General features: G+C 37.5%; 1 non-coding gene across 1 annotated transcript; it reads left to right on the top strand.

Annotated features, from left to right (window-relative positions):
* The first annotated feature begins 13027 nt into the window (after positions 1-13027).
* Positions 13028-13191, top strand: LOC150012157 (U1 spliceosomal RNA). Its single transcript, XR_016511080.1, has one exon. It is a non-coding gene; the product is annotated as a U1 spliceosomal RNA (small nuclear RNA).
* The last annotated feature ends 3412 nt before the right edge of the window (positions 13192-16603 follow it).

Here is a 16603-nt window from a genome sequence, read left to right as displayed (position 1 = left end):
TCCTTTGTTTCTCACCTGAGAGACATGTGTGAATGATCATACAGGTATCTTACTTGCAAGGGTTGTCGGGCAGAGAATTGAGAACTCAACTTTTGTTCAACAGCTGAGACATTTTTTCCATGAACAACTTGGTATTTTTATCTTCAACTTGTCATCTAGACATTGAATGCAATATTTGATGCTTAAAAATACCAAAATTCACAAATGCACTAATTATGAACCGGACAGAGAAGTCAGAGACTAGATGGAGAGAGAGAGACAATGTAATAGTGCTCTAAAGGTTATAATAACTTCATCAAATGCTGATCTTTAGGTCAAAAAATAAAACCATACTCTCCTCGGAGGAAAAATACCAAAATGACAATAAAAATAAAGGAAAATAAAAGAATTTGGACAGTCTCTTAGAGTTTGTTGTATAAAGATTTCTTCTATAATTGAGAGTTTCCAAACAACAGTATTTCTGACTCTAAATTTTCTATATCATTTTTCTTTTCCAGATATTAACAAGAGTATGTTTTTAATATGACCAGTTTTGAGAAAAATAGAATAAATATTTCCTCATCTTAATACAACGTTCTTTTCCGACTTAGTATCCATTTATCATTCATTATTTTAATGTGATTAAATCTCAGTTATGTGCTACTCATGTTTTCTTGTCATTTAGTTTTCAAGAAAACTATGGGGTGTAGGTATAGTATAATTTCTCCCATTTTCTTGTATGCCACAAGTATGTATCAGATCTTGTTTAAATTGGTGAATTATATTTTGCCCTTCAGGTATCCTTGTCCTTATACTGAATTTCTGTTTATCACTCATCACCGTTAGAATTGATTACAGCAATATTAAAAGCCACTTAATATTCAGAACCAAACATTAAAGATGTTGTTACTCTTTCACGGTTCACTGTCATCTGTTAAAATAAGAAACCTAAAGGAAAAGCCAAATAAATGAGGTAATCAATGGAAAGAAAAATAATCATTGGAAGTCAGAAAGTGGCTACAACAATCAGCAGAAGACAGCCTCAAACAACAATTAGAGATAAAAACAAGAGGTCTGTATTAGCTTGATAACAATTATAGCTATCACTTAATTTGACATATACTAAATTGCAAGCACCATAATTAACCTGATTCCATTCAATGTGCAAAACATGAGACAGGTGGTATTTGCATGTCACAGATGAGCAAATGGAAGCTTTAACAGGTTGCCTTAGATTTCACAAGTTATATCTAATTTCAGTCTTTTTCTAAGGTATACATTTTTTTTGCATTGTATATAATATTTTTATATGTCCATTTTTGGGAGGAGAGGGTCCATAGGTTTTATAACATTCTCTAAGGGGTTCCTAGTGAAAAGTCTAAGAACCATTGAAACTCCTTACTGTGAATTCAGTGCATTTATTGTGAGGAAGAAAGTGACAGATAGTTTGGCTGAGTCAATCAAATGAATAAATATGGACAACCTAGATAAATAATTAAAACTCCAATTCAACTAACATTTATCAAATTCCTATCTTACACTAGCCATTCAGATTATATATAATACTGTTTGTCAATCTTGAAGAATATAGGTACATCTTGTAAGAATTGTGATACCCAATGTGACAAGTTATTTTTAATATAAAGTTACCCCCAATACATGCTATGTGCAAGTAGAAAACTTGGTGTAAACCTGTGCCCATATCTCTTTTCTAACTATTAAACTGGAAAAATTGAAATTAAACTAAAATATTTTAAATTAACATTAATTTTAATGTAACAAAAAATATTGTTTTGCCAAGCCTAAATCATAATGGGAAATTATTGCAGCACAAATTTGTTTTAATTTGAAATACCGATATTGCTATGTGATAACTCAATTTTCCCACCATTTTGTCCAGTATAATTTTTTAAACATTTGTTTCAGAGGCAAGCAATTACAATATTTGGTCTTTACCTGGCATGTATGCATCATTAATTTGTTTCTATTCTTTACTGTAGTCCAGGACAATTTAAGATTTATACCTGACTCCAACTCAATTATAAACACAACCAAATATATGGGCATTCAAATCAGATGAAAGTATGGGGTAAGGCAAAAGTAGGTTTCCAGTTTATATGGAAAATAATATGATAATAATAATATAAGAATAAACTCAGTGTTTTATGTAGTCACAACTGTAAACCTACTTTTGCCCCACCCTCTATTTATGTACATTGTGGTCTTCCCTGTCATCCAAAGTATAGTTATTCCAATTTTAAAATTATTTTTTAATTAAAATTTCAAAATTAAAGATTTTTGATGAGAAATCAAGAATATGTTAGTGAATTATTAAGGATCTAAGAAGCAGGGGTAAAGAGTTTGAGGTTTTAGATTAGCACGGACTAAAATTTTGTCCAAATAAAACACATGCAAAGTGATTGGGCAAGATGCTTAACCTCTCCAAGCCTCAGTTTTGTTACCTAAAAATAGAACATAGAAATATTACCATGCATTTCAGGGTAGTTAAAATATTTATGAAATGATCTGGGTAAAAGCATAATAATATATGGAATGAACAAAATACTAAAAAAATGTAGTTGCTATGATGACGATACTATTTTTATGTGAAATACCACATGTAATCTAAGAATTTTAAGTAACAAGAAGAGCGTGATTATTAAGGGAGCATCTAAAAGGGGAAATGCAAGTAAATGACAGACTGTATAAATGGCCATTTAAAAAACAAACAAACCATAAATGTGCTAGTTAGCTGTTACGTTTTTCCTGTTGAAAAATAACAATAAATCAAATAGGAAAGAGAGACATATTCTTAAATGATTATATTTTATAGTATCAACTAGTGATCATGTTTTATTTTGCTACTGTAAGAGTAAATTTTTAAATAAAATAAACCTGTTAGCTAATCTTTTTCACTTTCTGTAATGGCATCCCTTCCACATTTACTAACAGGATTTTAAAATGCCCTTTACTTTTTAAAGAAAGACATTATTTACAAGAAGAGAGCCACTAAATATTCACAATAGTTTTCAAATAACTTCAAAATTTTTTTTAGAGAGGGAGGAAAAGAGAGGGAGAGAAACATTGATATGAAAGAGAAACATTGATCAGTGACCTCCTGTATACACCCTGACCAGAAATCAAACTCACAACATAGGTATGTCCTGACTAGGAATCGAACCCACAGCGTTTTCAGTGTACAGGTGATGCTCTAACTGAGCCACTTGGCCAGGGTACCAAATAACTTTACATTTTTATTATGGTGTCCAACTCTATATGAAGTAGATAGAAACTTTATTCCCAATCAAGGTGTTTTAAACAATAGAGGTAAACATTGTAATGTAAAATTATTTCATCAGTGAGTAAAGTTAGTTCCTATTTGCTCTAGATCTTAAAACTTGCTATATCTGCTATACCTTTGACTGCTGAAGGTGGTCCCCAAACCTTTTTAATGAAGCAGCCTACAATTAGGAAATAACTTTTCATAAGTAGAACCCACATGAGTGAGCATAGAACAGTTGAATGATAAAACTCAGAGAAGCAGCCAATTGATTACTTAAAAAAACTCAACAGCTGCAACTGAAGAGACGTTTGATAATGTAGCACAGACACAAAAAATCACAAGACATAATACTTCCAAATAGTAGGGATTTTTTTTTCCTGGTAGCTTCATCCCAGAAATTAGTTTTTCCTGTTAAAAGCCAAAGAATCTTATAAAAAACAAAACAAAAAAATCAACATGCTCTTAATATAATAGCAGAGAGAAAAGAAAGCTTCCATTTTGAATGAACCAACAGCAACATATTTATTATACACCTTTAAGTTGAATAACTTGTATGAGTCTGTGATTCCTTATGGAAACAGAAATTATAAAAAGGAAAAAGGGTGGAAGGACCCAAACTGGGTTACTCAGACTAGTTCTATGAGATATCAGTAAGTATTCTGTGATAAAAGTGTTGCCAGTGAAAATCGTGTTCTTCCGTTCTTCCATGGGATCACGAGAAAAGCTTTCCATAGACCTGCGCACATTGTGTGTAAGATATATTGGGGTGAAAATCTGCTGCAGGATTTACAGTGTCCCATTTGTGGCTATTCTGTCCTGGAAAAAAATCCAACTGTGTCTTCAGCAAAGCCAACGCAAAGGCTAATGTCCAGAGTTTCTGTTTTCCTATTAAGTCTTAGTCCTCTGGAGGCCATGTGGTCTGCTGCAGGCCCACACGGCTGCTAGACCCACATGGTTGCATGTGGTCCTACATGAGAGACAACAAACTAGCAAACGGGGTGAGTGCAGGTCACAGAAAGAAAGAGGGTAGGGGAGAGAGAGAGCTCTTCTTTGTTTCCCTGGGGTTAATGACCAGAGCTTTTAAAAATAACCAGTCAACATCCCAAGCTTTCTCAGGCTTCTGATGGGTTCACCCCCTGGTTAGACTGAGGCGTTTATGGTCAAACACCTATCGTTGTGCTCCCCAACAATCCAGTACCAAAGAGCAGACAGTGCTCCTGGGGAGATTTCCTGTGCTCCTAGGATTATGCCTCCTCAGCAGCAGTCTCCTCCTGGAATACGTGAAAGAGTCTGTAAATGCTATAGCTTCCTGGCTAAGCAAGAAGGCTTATGCTCCTCAGTTTATTAAGCTCAATGTCTAATTCCCTTTTAACCTTCCTTATTAATAATTAGCTAATTGTCTACGGTAACAAAAGAATTCCATTATAAATTAAATATAGGAAATGCTGAGCTAAACTAAGTAAAAGTTTCATTATTGATGGGATTTTTTTAAAGATTTTTATTCATTTACTTTTAGAGACAAGGGAAGGGAGGGAGAAAGAGAGAGAAACATCAATGTGTGGTTGCCTCTTGTGCACCCCCAAATGGGGACCTGGCCCACAACCCAGGCATGTGCCCTGACTGGGAATCAAACCAGGGACCCTTTGGTTCACAGGCTGGCACTCAATCCACCGAGCCACACCAGCCAGGGCTGATGGGATTTTTAATATGCTAATATTTGTGTCCTTAAGTGCTTTGGTTCGCTTTTATTGAACACTTCAGCTAATACCTCACAAAACCATGAACTTTTTCTCTCCTACATCTAAGAAAATACTGTATTTGGTGCACTTTCCATCTCAGGAGCACACCTTGTCTTTCCCTTCCTCCCCATCTCCCCCTCAGGCCTATTACCTTTGCTATTCTCTGTCCTAAGCTCCAAGGATCCTACTTTTGCTTCTGTAACTTTATTTTTCTTGTTTCTGTAACTTGTTACCTGAGAGTACACAGTCCAGCAGGCTCACTTCTACTGCCTCTGTAACTTTCTAAATAAACATTCATTTAAAATAAATTTTTTTTTAAAAAAGAAAGAAAATACTGTATTTGAGAAGTTGAATTTGGGGTTCCTGTAAACAGAGATTGAAGCTTCTCTATCATCAACTTTGTTCCAAGTAACTGACATGGGATGTGAATTGGATATCACATGTTTTGAACAGGACCAAATAAGAAATATTTATCTTATCCATATAAAAGTAAGGTTTACTAAGACCTTAAGCAAGGACTGGCTGACATTTAATATAACAATAATTTTAGCTGAATATTTCTTGTAGGTCCATTTGTAACATATTGAATGGGAGTTATCCCATAGCCCTGAAATTGTGATTATGCCCCAAAGCTGAAAATGAAATGCATCAAGTGCTCCACATTATGAATTAAAGTAACTTTAACTGCACAGTATTAACTGAGTAATGTCACAATGAGCCTTATAACCACCTCACCACCATCACTACCACTTCTATCCACTCTTGGTAAAACACACAACACACACACACACACGCGCGCGCAATAAAAAGGAGGCCTGGTGGAGAAAGTGTTTGTGGACAAGCTGTTTTCAATATGTAGTTGGGGTGGAGGCTCTAAGAGAATCACTTCTAAGGAGTGCATTTATAAAAGAAGGGGAGAGAAATTTTTCTTTTGGCTATTTGCTTGGCCACAGAAACTTACTGATCTCCTGGAGCTGGGTATGGGAAAGAAAATCTGAACCATGATAGACTGAGAGAGGCCAGGACAGCAGGGAAGTAGCCACTATGCCCATCATTTAGTGTGTCAAAAATAATGGAGCTTCCCGTGGGTGTTGTGAGTATCAGGAAAGGTAGGTGGGCTTGAGCCATTTTTGTTGGTATGATGGGCATCAGAAGAAGGAACTGCTGCAGCAAGAAGTATGAAAGAGATCTAGTAAGCTGGAACCAGATAACCACCAAAATAGCAGACTAGGTAATGGTAAACCCCTGCAGGCTCCTTCAAAGAGAACTCACTGGAGATCCAGTTTTTGGATTCTGTCACATAGAGGTTATCAATATCCAGTCAATGAAGATTGTATCGTTGCCCAGTCAAATAAGGAAACATTTACACTTTTCTCTTTTAATTAAGGAAGCATTTGTCTATCTTTCCCCTCTCTCTGCCACAAACCAATGGTACTAACCCTAGAAGAGGGAGGAGAAGCAGGTATCTGAGAGCAAGATTTCCTGTTACTGCCTCCAAGCCACTAGAGCTTTACCTGCACTGGTGGTGGATGGGTGGGAGGAGAAGGGGAGAAGCATTTTGAATTGCATTAGAGATTGAAGCTTTCAAGTTAACATGATTGATTCTTTAATCTTAGATTGTTACTGTCTAATAAAGTAGTTGAAAATCATAATATATGTAAGCTATTAAAGGAGCCACCACTCTGAAAAAAAAGAAGCTCTACTGGGTATTGTTGGAAACAGTTATTGGGAAAAAAAAAACAAAACATTTTCTAGTTTATATAGCCAACAGTTTGAAACATTTTAGTAAAGAAGACAGAAATACTTAAAAACATTCATGCTTAAGTTACATAGTTCATTTCAAAGTGTATTCTCTATAACTCATCATCAATTTATTTAGTGAACTTTATAAATTTTGAAACTTAAAACATCCTTGCAAAGGGCTATAGCTGTGTATCCACAACTGACAGTTATGGTGAAAATTCTGAGGCCCAGAAAAAACACAAATTAAATGACACCCTTTACAGAATGATATTCTTAAAAGTCTTGTACCTTTTTGCATTTGCCACTCATTACAAAGATAGGCAGTTATGTCAGTCAATCCTAATATTGTCACCTAGCCCAGATTTTAAACAAAAGGTAGGATTAAAGAGTAAAATATCTGAACTACCTCTTTATTTTTACATTGTCCTTGCTTAGGTTTTTACATCACACAGAATTTTACATCAGTGTCTTTACATCTAATTCAATAAAATTAGTATAGTTTCACCCAGAGAAGAGCAAAGAATAAATTTAAAACTTTTACTTAATGTGATTTAAGATCCAATCTTCCAAGAACATCCGGCCAAGATAGAGGCGTAGGTCGACACACTGCATCTCTCTCCACAACTGAGAAGGAATACAACTACCTCACAATTGGAGACAACCAGACGTTTCAGAAAATAGAGCTGCATGGAAGTCCAACAAACAAAGATATAAAGAAGAAATACTCATCCAGAAAGGTGGGGAGAAGGGGGCAGGGGTGGTTGTGGTGGTGGTAACAGTATCTGTGGCCAGCTGGTGGAAAATGCAGTCACACAAAAAAGTAGGGAGGGACACCTTTGGAACACTCCCAGCATCAGACCAGACTGCGCAGCTCACGGTTCCAGTGTCTGGGAAAATAAAGCCTCATTGCTTCTGATTGTGAGAACAAGTGGGGATTGGGGCAGAGGAAGAAACTGCCGGTCTTTCAGCAGAGTCCATTTGCTTACAGGCCCCACAATCCTTGAACATTTGCAGACCCACTCTGGGAACCATGGCCAGAGCAAGAGCTAGAGAGGTGCAAGTCCCATACAGGAAGTGGGAGAAATTCCTGGAAAAGGGACAAGTGATGAGCAAGTGGCATTATTTCCTCTTAGACCCCTCCCCAACATATAGCACCACAATGTAGTGAAACGGGTTACCCTGTACTGACAAATACCTAAGGCTCTGCCCCTTATAACATAACAGGTATGACAGTTCTATCTAACACAGAGGCAAATACAGGAGGCTGTCAAGTTGAGACAGAGAAGTATGGCCCAAAAGAGGGAACATATCAAGGTTCCAGTGGGAGAACTTAGCAATGAGGAGATAACCAACCCAACAGATGAGGAAATAGCCAATCTAACAGATGTAGAGTTCAAAATGCTGGTGATAAAGATGTGCACAGACTTGACAGATACACTTGAGTACAGCAAACACAAAAGGGAAGAAGTGAAAGCTATGCTAAGTGAAATAGAAGAAAATACACATGAAACCAATGGTGAATGGAAGGAAACTGGGGTTCAAATCAATGATTTGGAACATAATGAAGAAATAAACTTTCAACCAGTACAGAATGAAGAAACAAGAATTGAAAAAAAACAGGAGAGGCTTAGGAATCTCAGTGACAACTTTAAATGTGCAAACGTCCAAATCATAGGTGTGCCAGAAGGAGAAGAGGAAGAGCAAGAAATTGAAAACTTATGTAAAAAAATAATGAAGGAAAACTTCCTTAATTAGGGGAAGGAAATAGATATACAAGCCCAGGAAGCACAGAGAGTCCCAAAAGAAGCTAGAGCCAAAGAGAACCATACCAAGACACATCACAATTAAAATGTCAATGGTTAAAGATAAAGAGAAAATCTTAAAAGCAAGAAGAGAAGAGAGTTACCTACAAAGGAGTTCCTATAAGACTAACAGCTGATTTCTGAAAAGAAACTTTGAAGGCAAGAAGGGACTGGCAAGAAATACTCAAAGTCATGAAAAGCAAGGACCTACAACCAAGATTACACTATCCAACAAAGCTATCATTTAGAATGGAATGGTAGATAAAATGCTTCCCAGAAAAGGTAAAGCTAAAGGAGTTCATGATCACCAAGCCATTATTATATGAAATGTTAAAAGGACTAATTTAAGAAAAAGAGGGTCAAAAGTATGAACATTAAAATGACAACAAACTCACAACTATCAACAAGAGAACCTATCAAAAAACAAAAACAAAAACAAAGATAACATACCACCAGAACAGGAACAGAATCATAGATGTGGGGATCATTTGGAGGGTTATCAGCTAGAAGGGGGAAGAGGGAGAAATGGGGAAATGGTGCAGGGATTAAGTATAATTGGTTGGTACAAAGTAGATAGAGGAAAGTTAAGGATAATATAGGAAAAGGTGAAGCCAAACAGCTTATATGCACGACCCATGGACGTGAAATAAGTGGGGGTGGGATTACTGGAGGGAAAAGGTTACTGGGCAGAAGAGAGCAAAGGAAAAAAATTGGGACAACTCTAAGAGCATAATCGATAAAATATACTAAAATAAAAAGGTGCTTAAAAATAAAAGATCCAATCTTCCAAATCAATATTAAATTTCAATGACAGTTGGTGGAATAATATACATATAGCATATATCCATTCAATCCTTTTAACCACTTCACTAGATGTGATATGAAGTATGAAGAACTATTTTTTGTTTGTTTACTTGTTTATTAGTGAGGGAATAATACAGTACAAGAGATAGCTTAGCAAATTTAGATCTGGAGACAAACAACTGGAGAAACATGCGACAAACATAAGTGCAAGGAAATTCCCAGTGCATTCATGCTGTTAAATGTTTACTATGTGCCAGGCACTGATCCAAACACAGGGAAATAGAGCAGTAAGGAAGGCTGCTAGGTTTCCTATTTTCCTGGAGGAGATAAGCAATGAGCAAATAAAAATTTGACATAATATTATGCAATAATTAAAAATATAAAGGGAATGAAGCAAAATAAGAGCTAGAGTGGGTAGGGGATGGAGTGCTCTTTCAGATAAGGAGGTCAGTGAAAAATTCCCTAAGGAGGTAACATTTGAGGAAGAAATCTGCAGGAAATGAAATTGCATCAAGTTCATTTTATAGATATGTGATTTAAGTGTCAGGCTATGAATTTAGTATCCCTTAAAGACATTTTTAAATATGCTTTATTGATTATGCTGTTACAGTAATCCCCATTTCTTTTCCCTTTGTTCCCCTCCACCCAGTGACCCCCCTCCAGCCAGTTGTACCCCCACCTTAGTCCGTGCCCATTGGTTGTGCATATAGTTCTTCTCAACATCTTCCTGTCTACTCCACTCCCTCCTACTATGCTTCTTAATTCCTGTACCATCTCCTTCCCTTTCCCTGCTTCCCCTTCCCTGCTGACCTCCCCCAATAATGTTCCCCATACCTATAATTCTTTTCACACTCTCGTTGCCTACTTAGTTTGCCTTTGTTTTGGTTCCCTAGCTTCTGTTGTTGGTTGTTGTGATACAGTTTTCATTTTAATGTTCATAGTTTTGATCCTCTTTCTCCTAAACAAGTCCCTTTAACATTTCATAGAACAGTGGTTTAGATCTGATGAACTCCTTCAGTTTTACTTGGTCCTGGAAGCACTTTCTCTGCCCTTCTATTCTGAATGACAGCTTCGCTGAATAGAGTAATCATGGTTGTAGGTTTTTGCTTTTCATTACTTTGAATATTTCTTGCCAGTCCCTTCTTGCCTGCAGAGTTTCTTTTGAGAACTCAACTGAGAGTCTTATTGGGACCCCTTTGTACGTAATTCTTTTCTTCTCTCTTGTTGCTTTTAAGATTCTCTCTTTATCCTTAATTTTCGACATTTTTATTATAATGTGTGTTGGTGTGGTTCTCCCTGGGTCCAGTTTTTTTGGAACTCTCTGTGCTTCCTGGACCTGTAAGTCTATTTCCTTCCCCAAGTTAAGGAAGTTCTGCTTCATTATTATTTCGCATAATTTTTCAAATTCTAGTTCTTCTTCTTCACCTTCTGGCAACCCTATTATTTGGACGTTGGCCTGCTTACAGCTGTCCCATAGGTTTTTGAGCCTCTCCTCATTTTCCTCACTTTTCATTTCCTCTTTCTGCACTGGTTGACTATTCCTTCCCTATGTTCTGATTTGTTGATTTGGTCCCTGGTTTTCTCTCCCTCACCACTAATTTCGTATGTGTTTTTGTTCATTTCAGCAGGACTAGCCTTCATTCCTTCCCCATCTTGTTTGAGATCTGCTGTTAGGTCTGTAAGCATTCATCTAACCGAAGCTCTGAATTGCGCCTCAGAAAGATTTCCTATCTGCTGAGCCATTAGATTAGATATTTGCTGTCTGGTCAGCTGCATCACTGGGATCTCTTCATGATCTGTGCCATACTGATAGTTTTGTGTTTATCTTTGTCTCCTGGGCAGGGCCGTCACACCTCCTACACAATAGGGGGTGGAGCCCCATGCACTTGCCAGAACTGGGTGACCTTTCTCACCAGGCTGTGGCATTTTGTGGGGTGAGGGGGGTCCAAGATGCATTCCTGCCATTCACTCTCTGCTGAGAAACCAGGAGTCTCCTCCTCCATCACCACCCCTTCTGGGCCTTACAGTCCAAGGCAATGGGGGTCTGCCTTTCCTGACGTTGGAAGCACAAGCTGACGGGTCTGGTCTGCAGCTGCGGGTGCTCCTCAGGTGCTTCTTGTCACCCTTAAATAAGGGTGTCTGTGCTTACCGCCATCCCACTGCCATCGCCGCTGCTGCCACCGCCTGCACAGCTTGACCTCTCCGCCCTGGTTTCGCTCCTCCTACCGGTCCGGACGAGCACCACTTCTTTATAACTTTATATGTTGGACTTCCATTTATTTTAGGGAACTTCTGGTTATTTCTTGTTTTGCGGTAGTTGCATTTTTTCTTAGTTGTGGAGGGAGACAGAGCATGTCAGTCTAGGCCTCCATCTTGGCCAGAAGTCTCCTTTGTGTGTTTGCCTCTATGTCTTAGGTAGAGCTGTTGCTCCTGTTATGTTGTAAGGGGCAGAGCCTTAGGCATTCATCAGTACAGGGTGACCTGTTTCACCACGTTGTGATGCTGTATGTGGGGGAGGGGTCTGAGAAGGAACAATGCCACTTTCTCAGCACTTGCCCCTGTTCCAGGCACTTTTCCCACTTCCGTATGGGACTGGTGCCTCTCTAGCTGTTGCCCTGGCCATTGTTCCCAGAGTGGGTGTGTCTGCAGATGTTCTAGGACTGTGAGGGCCCTTTAAACAGGTGGACTATGCTGAGAGACTGGCAGTTTCTGCCTCTGCCCCAACTGCCACTGCTTTTCACAATCAAAAGCAATGAGGCTTGATTTTCCACGGTGCTGAAACAGTGAGCTGTGCGGTCTAGTGAGGAGCTGGGAACGCTCCCCAAGTGTCCCTCCTGACTTTTTAAAATGTGTAAGTGCGCTTTCCGCTGGCCTGCTGCTGCCACCACCACACCATGTCTTCTCAGACCTGACTCCGCCCCTCCTACCTGTCTGGATGAGTATTTCTTCTTTATATCTTTGTTTGTTGGACTCACATACAGTTTGATTTTTTGGAACTTCTGGTTGTTTCTAATTTTGAGGTAGTTGTACTCCTTCTTAGTTGTGGAGGGAGACACAGCATATCTGTCTACACCTCCATCTTGGCTGGAAGTCAAAGACATTTTTTAATATCAACATCCTCATTCAAGAAACATGATTAACTTCTCTTTACAAAAAGCATATTGCTATGTACAGATATATCTTCATAGAAATGGATTTTTTGTTGCTTCTAGTCTCATTAATTTCATTGCATTTTAATTCAACAGATTTTTATTGAGTGGTTAGTATGTTCCAGGCTTTATCCTAAGCTCTTGACATATGCCAATGAATAAAACAGATAAAGATCACAGACTATGTGACCATTACATTCTAGCAGGAAAAGACAGACAATAAATAATAATAACATAATAAATTATATACTGTATTAGGTGATTTGTGCTATAGGAAGAAAAATAGACCAGAGAAAATACTAAAAGAATAGGGTTCATTAGTAAATTGGCAAGTTAGAGTGGGTCTTGGTGACATTAGACTGGAGCAAACAGCTAAAGAAATGAGGGAGTTAACCAAGTGCCTATTTGAAGGAACAACTCTCATTGACATATGGACACATAAATAAACACACATACATACATGCTTTAGTCCTTAAGGATGTCTTTTTCAAGACTTAATTTTTTTTTAGGTTATAAAAAATAAAGTGGATACTTACCTGGCAGGGTAGATACCATGATTATGAAGGTAGTTTTCCCAGGGCGAGGCTTATCCATTGCACTTCAGATGTGCTGACCTCTGCAATTTCCCCAAATAGTGGAAACTCAACTGAATAATCTGTGGTAGTGGGGAACTGTGTTCATGCTCTCCCATGAAAAAAATAAAGTGGATATACCATCACCGTAGATAACTATTTGAAGATATGAGTCTATTATCTTTTACTTACTTAAAAGATAGTGTAAGGGAGGAAGAAACTTTACCCTTGAAGTTCTTCTGCCTGGTCTAATAATCAAATAGACATGAGACAGATTAGCAAGAGAAAATAACCAAATTTAATACATACATATGTGTAAGACCCCTGCATACATGAGAGAATCAGAGACCCAACATGCAGAAGTTCAGAGATAGAAAGGGAGCATGGGTAGATAAGACCTTCTGAGTTAGGGGTGAGCAAGGTGCCTGAGGGCTTCAAAGGTCACTGCAGGATAAGAAGAGCAGATGTTTAGTAAATAGAAGTTTGCCCTGACCTACAGATAGGTCAAAAGAGGTTATCTCTGATGATCTCGTATATGGGCCTGGCCTCTAAATTAAGTTCTTCTAGGCAGTTAAGGGAAGGGCAGAACTCTCTTTTGAGTATCCTGCTCAAGCAGCCTTTAGTTCAAAACAAACTGTATATCATAGAGGCACATCTTGGGGTGACTCATTCTGAACCCCCACAATAGACATCACTGTAGATAGATGATAAATGTTTTAAGCATCTGAGAGTATGAAGGATTAACTATTTTCAAAGGGACTGAAAAAAATAACATCATTAAAAATGTAAATGATTTTATATACTGGCATGTGTAGGTCACAAGTAAATGTACTTTACTTTTTCCTTGTTCAAAAGTAATGGTGTTCTCAAAGTTATGTTAAAAATTCAAAATAACAAGATAAATTGGGAAGCATGTAGATTACTCACTTCATGCTACAAATTGAGCAGAGGACTAACAAGCATAATTATTTTTTGGTATGAGTAGTTAGAAAAATGGACATTTATGATTCATTCAATGAAATTTGAATAATTTAGGTTCTTTTTATCTTATTTGAGCTTCATTCCATCTGTTTTTCAGGTATTGCTAACTGTATTATAAATTTGTTTAAAGTCAGCCCTCATCAGTTTACATACAACATCTGTTATTCAGGAGAGCTAAATAAAATCTCCTAATCATTATGTTTCTAAGACATGACTTTTTAGAAAACTAACTAGATAATCAGAGGTAACCATAGACATATAATAACTGTATTTCTTTTCTATTTTCAAACTGCTTTCTGTTTTATTTATTTATTTTTAAAATTCTCACCTGAGGACATTTTTCATTGCTTTTAGAAAGAGAGAGAGAAACATCAATGTGAGGGAGAAACATTGGTTGGTTGCCTCCTGTAAGCACCCTGACCAGGTGTCGAACCTGCAACCTAGGTATATACCCTAACTGGAAATTGAAGCCACAACCTTTCAGTGTATGAGATGACTCTCCAACTGATGGGGGACTCAAATGTTGGAAAAGTTTAGTTTTAGGTAATAGCTAAAAATCTTAGTAATCAATGGAAAAAGCTATTGTTTCAGGAACTGAAGGTATAACCCACCTTGACTCCAGTAGACCATAAGCAGTTTCACCTCTATGTCCCAACAGGACTGCAAGCAATCAAGATGGTATCTGAGCCATTGTGCTCCAGGGAGACACGTCCACCACTCAGGACACAGATAAAGAATCACCAGTCAACAGATGAAAGAATGGTGCAGCTTTTTTATCTGATTAACTTTTCCCTTGAATTCCAAACCCTTACCTACACTTTTCTTCTCATAAAAAGGGTAGATTTGAAATGGAATGGAAGATGGTTTGTTAGGGTACAAACCTGCTGTCTTCTCAGATCGCCAGCCATCTGAATAAAGCGCACATAAAGATTCAATCCCTGTCTCTACTTATTGGGTCTGGTAGGGGACAGGCAGCACAAATGCTGACTTTTCCATTTTTGTAGGCAACTGAGCCACATCAGCCAGGGCAAATTGCTTTCTGTTCTAAATTTTTCAGAACAAAATAACATTCACCTCTGCTTTGTACTTTTGAATAACAGGCAACTTTTGTAAATTTAGATACAGTATCTTTTACTGAAAAGGTTACCAATGTTTCATAAACTTAAACATTTTATATATGTGTATTCCTTTTACTAACATGAAACTAATATATTTGATTTCCTTTAAAAAATTTTTAAATTATGTTTTTTTTTCATAAAACTTTCCAACTCAGTCTACAATGTTCTCCTCCTTCTGAACTTATTTTCTGTACCACTCATTTAACACTTAGTATATGCTGTCTTGTGTCTGTTTTGGCTTCTAAAAATGAACATATATTTCCCAAGGACAAAGATATAGTTCTTATCAGGTAATGTAATTTTTCACAAAGTAACTGTTTCACTAGCATTTTTCCTTGATTGATACAAGTATAACTTGTATAATTCAAAGTTATAGTATACTATTGTAATATTATTATTTTATTTTACTTTTATTTTTCTGAAAAATTTTTAGAGAGTGGGAACAGAGGAAGAAAGAGAGAGAAACATCAAAGTGAGAGAGAAACATCAACTGTTGCCTTTTGTACCTGCCCCAGTCAGGGACCTGGCCCACAACCTAGGCATGTGCTCTGACTGGGAATTGAACTGGTGATCTTTCAGTGTGCAGGATGATGTTCAAACCACTGAGCCACAGTGGTCAGGGCAGTGATATTGTTCTTTTTAGTTAAAAATATATCTGTTTTTATCTTCATTTTCAACAAAGGGCTCCTAAACCTTTGGAATTTCCTAAGTGATGAGAGAGGTAAAGCTGGCTCTGTACTCATTACAAGCACCCAACCCCCTCAACTACACCTGAGTTTATGTTAATGAAGTGACTTTTGGAAAGTCCCTAAGATTGGTGACTGGTTGCCAGGGAAATCAATTGCATTATTCAGGGAATGGAACTTTCAGCCCCAAACCTCAACCTCCAGGGAAGAGGAAAGAGACTGGAGATTGAGTCAATCATGCCTACTGCCAACTGTAATGAGGCCTCCATAAAAATTCAGAAGGATGGGGTTCAGAGAGCTTTCAGGTTGGTGAATGTGTGCAGGTGCTGAATGCCCCTTAAGAGCACATTGAAGCTCTGTGCCCCTTCCCCCATACCTTGCTTATCTTATGTTTCTCTTTGATCTACCTGTTACTGATGCAAACTGGGAAGAGTCCAAACCTGTAGAGAATTTTTGTCAGAGTTTATCTGAGCCAAAACTAATGATGTTTGCCATTATACAAAGTTATACTATACTCATATTGGAGTCTCTCTGAGTTCAGAAGTGTTTATGTAGTATGCTTCCCTAAGCTAGGGAAGAAAAAGTCAGGCTTTGTATCATTCCTCCTTTCTCTACAGCAATTGAAATTCTAGTACCTGAAAAACTGTATAGCTAAACTGGCAGTCAACAGCTTTTAAAGATTTAAAAGTTAGTCATGAAGAATATTAGGTAGAAATAAGTTTAGCCCCCAAATATTTTTGTTTAATA

The sequence above is a fragment of the Furipterus horrens genome, unplaced genomic scaffold, assembly GCF_987537825.1.
Source record: "Furipterus horrens unplaced genomic scaffold, mFurHor1.1.pri manual_scaffold_4, whole genome shotgun sequence".
Classification (NCBI taxonomy): domain Eukaryota; kingdom Metazoa; phylum Chordata; class Mammalia; order Chiroptera; family Furipteridae; genus Furipterus; species Furipterus horrens.
Note: the sequence above shows the minus strand (reverse complement) of the source record. Positions and strands in the feature narration are given on the sequence as shown.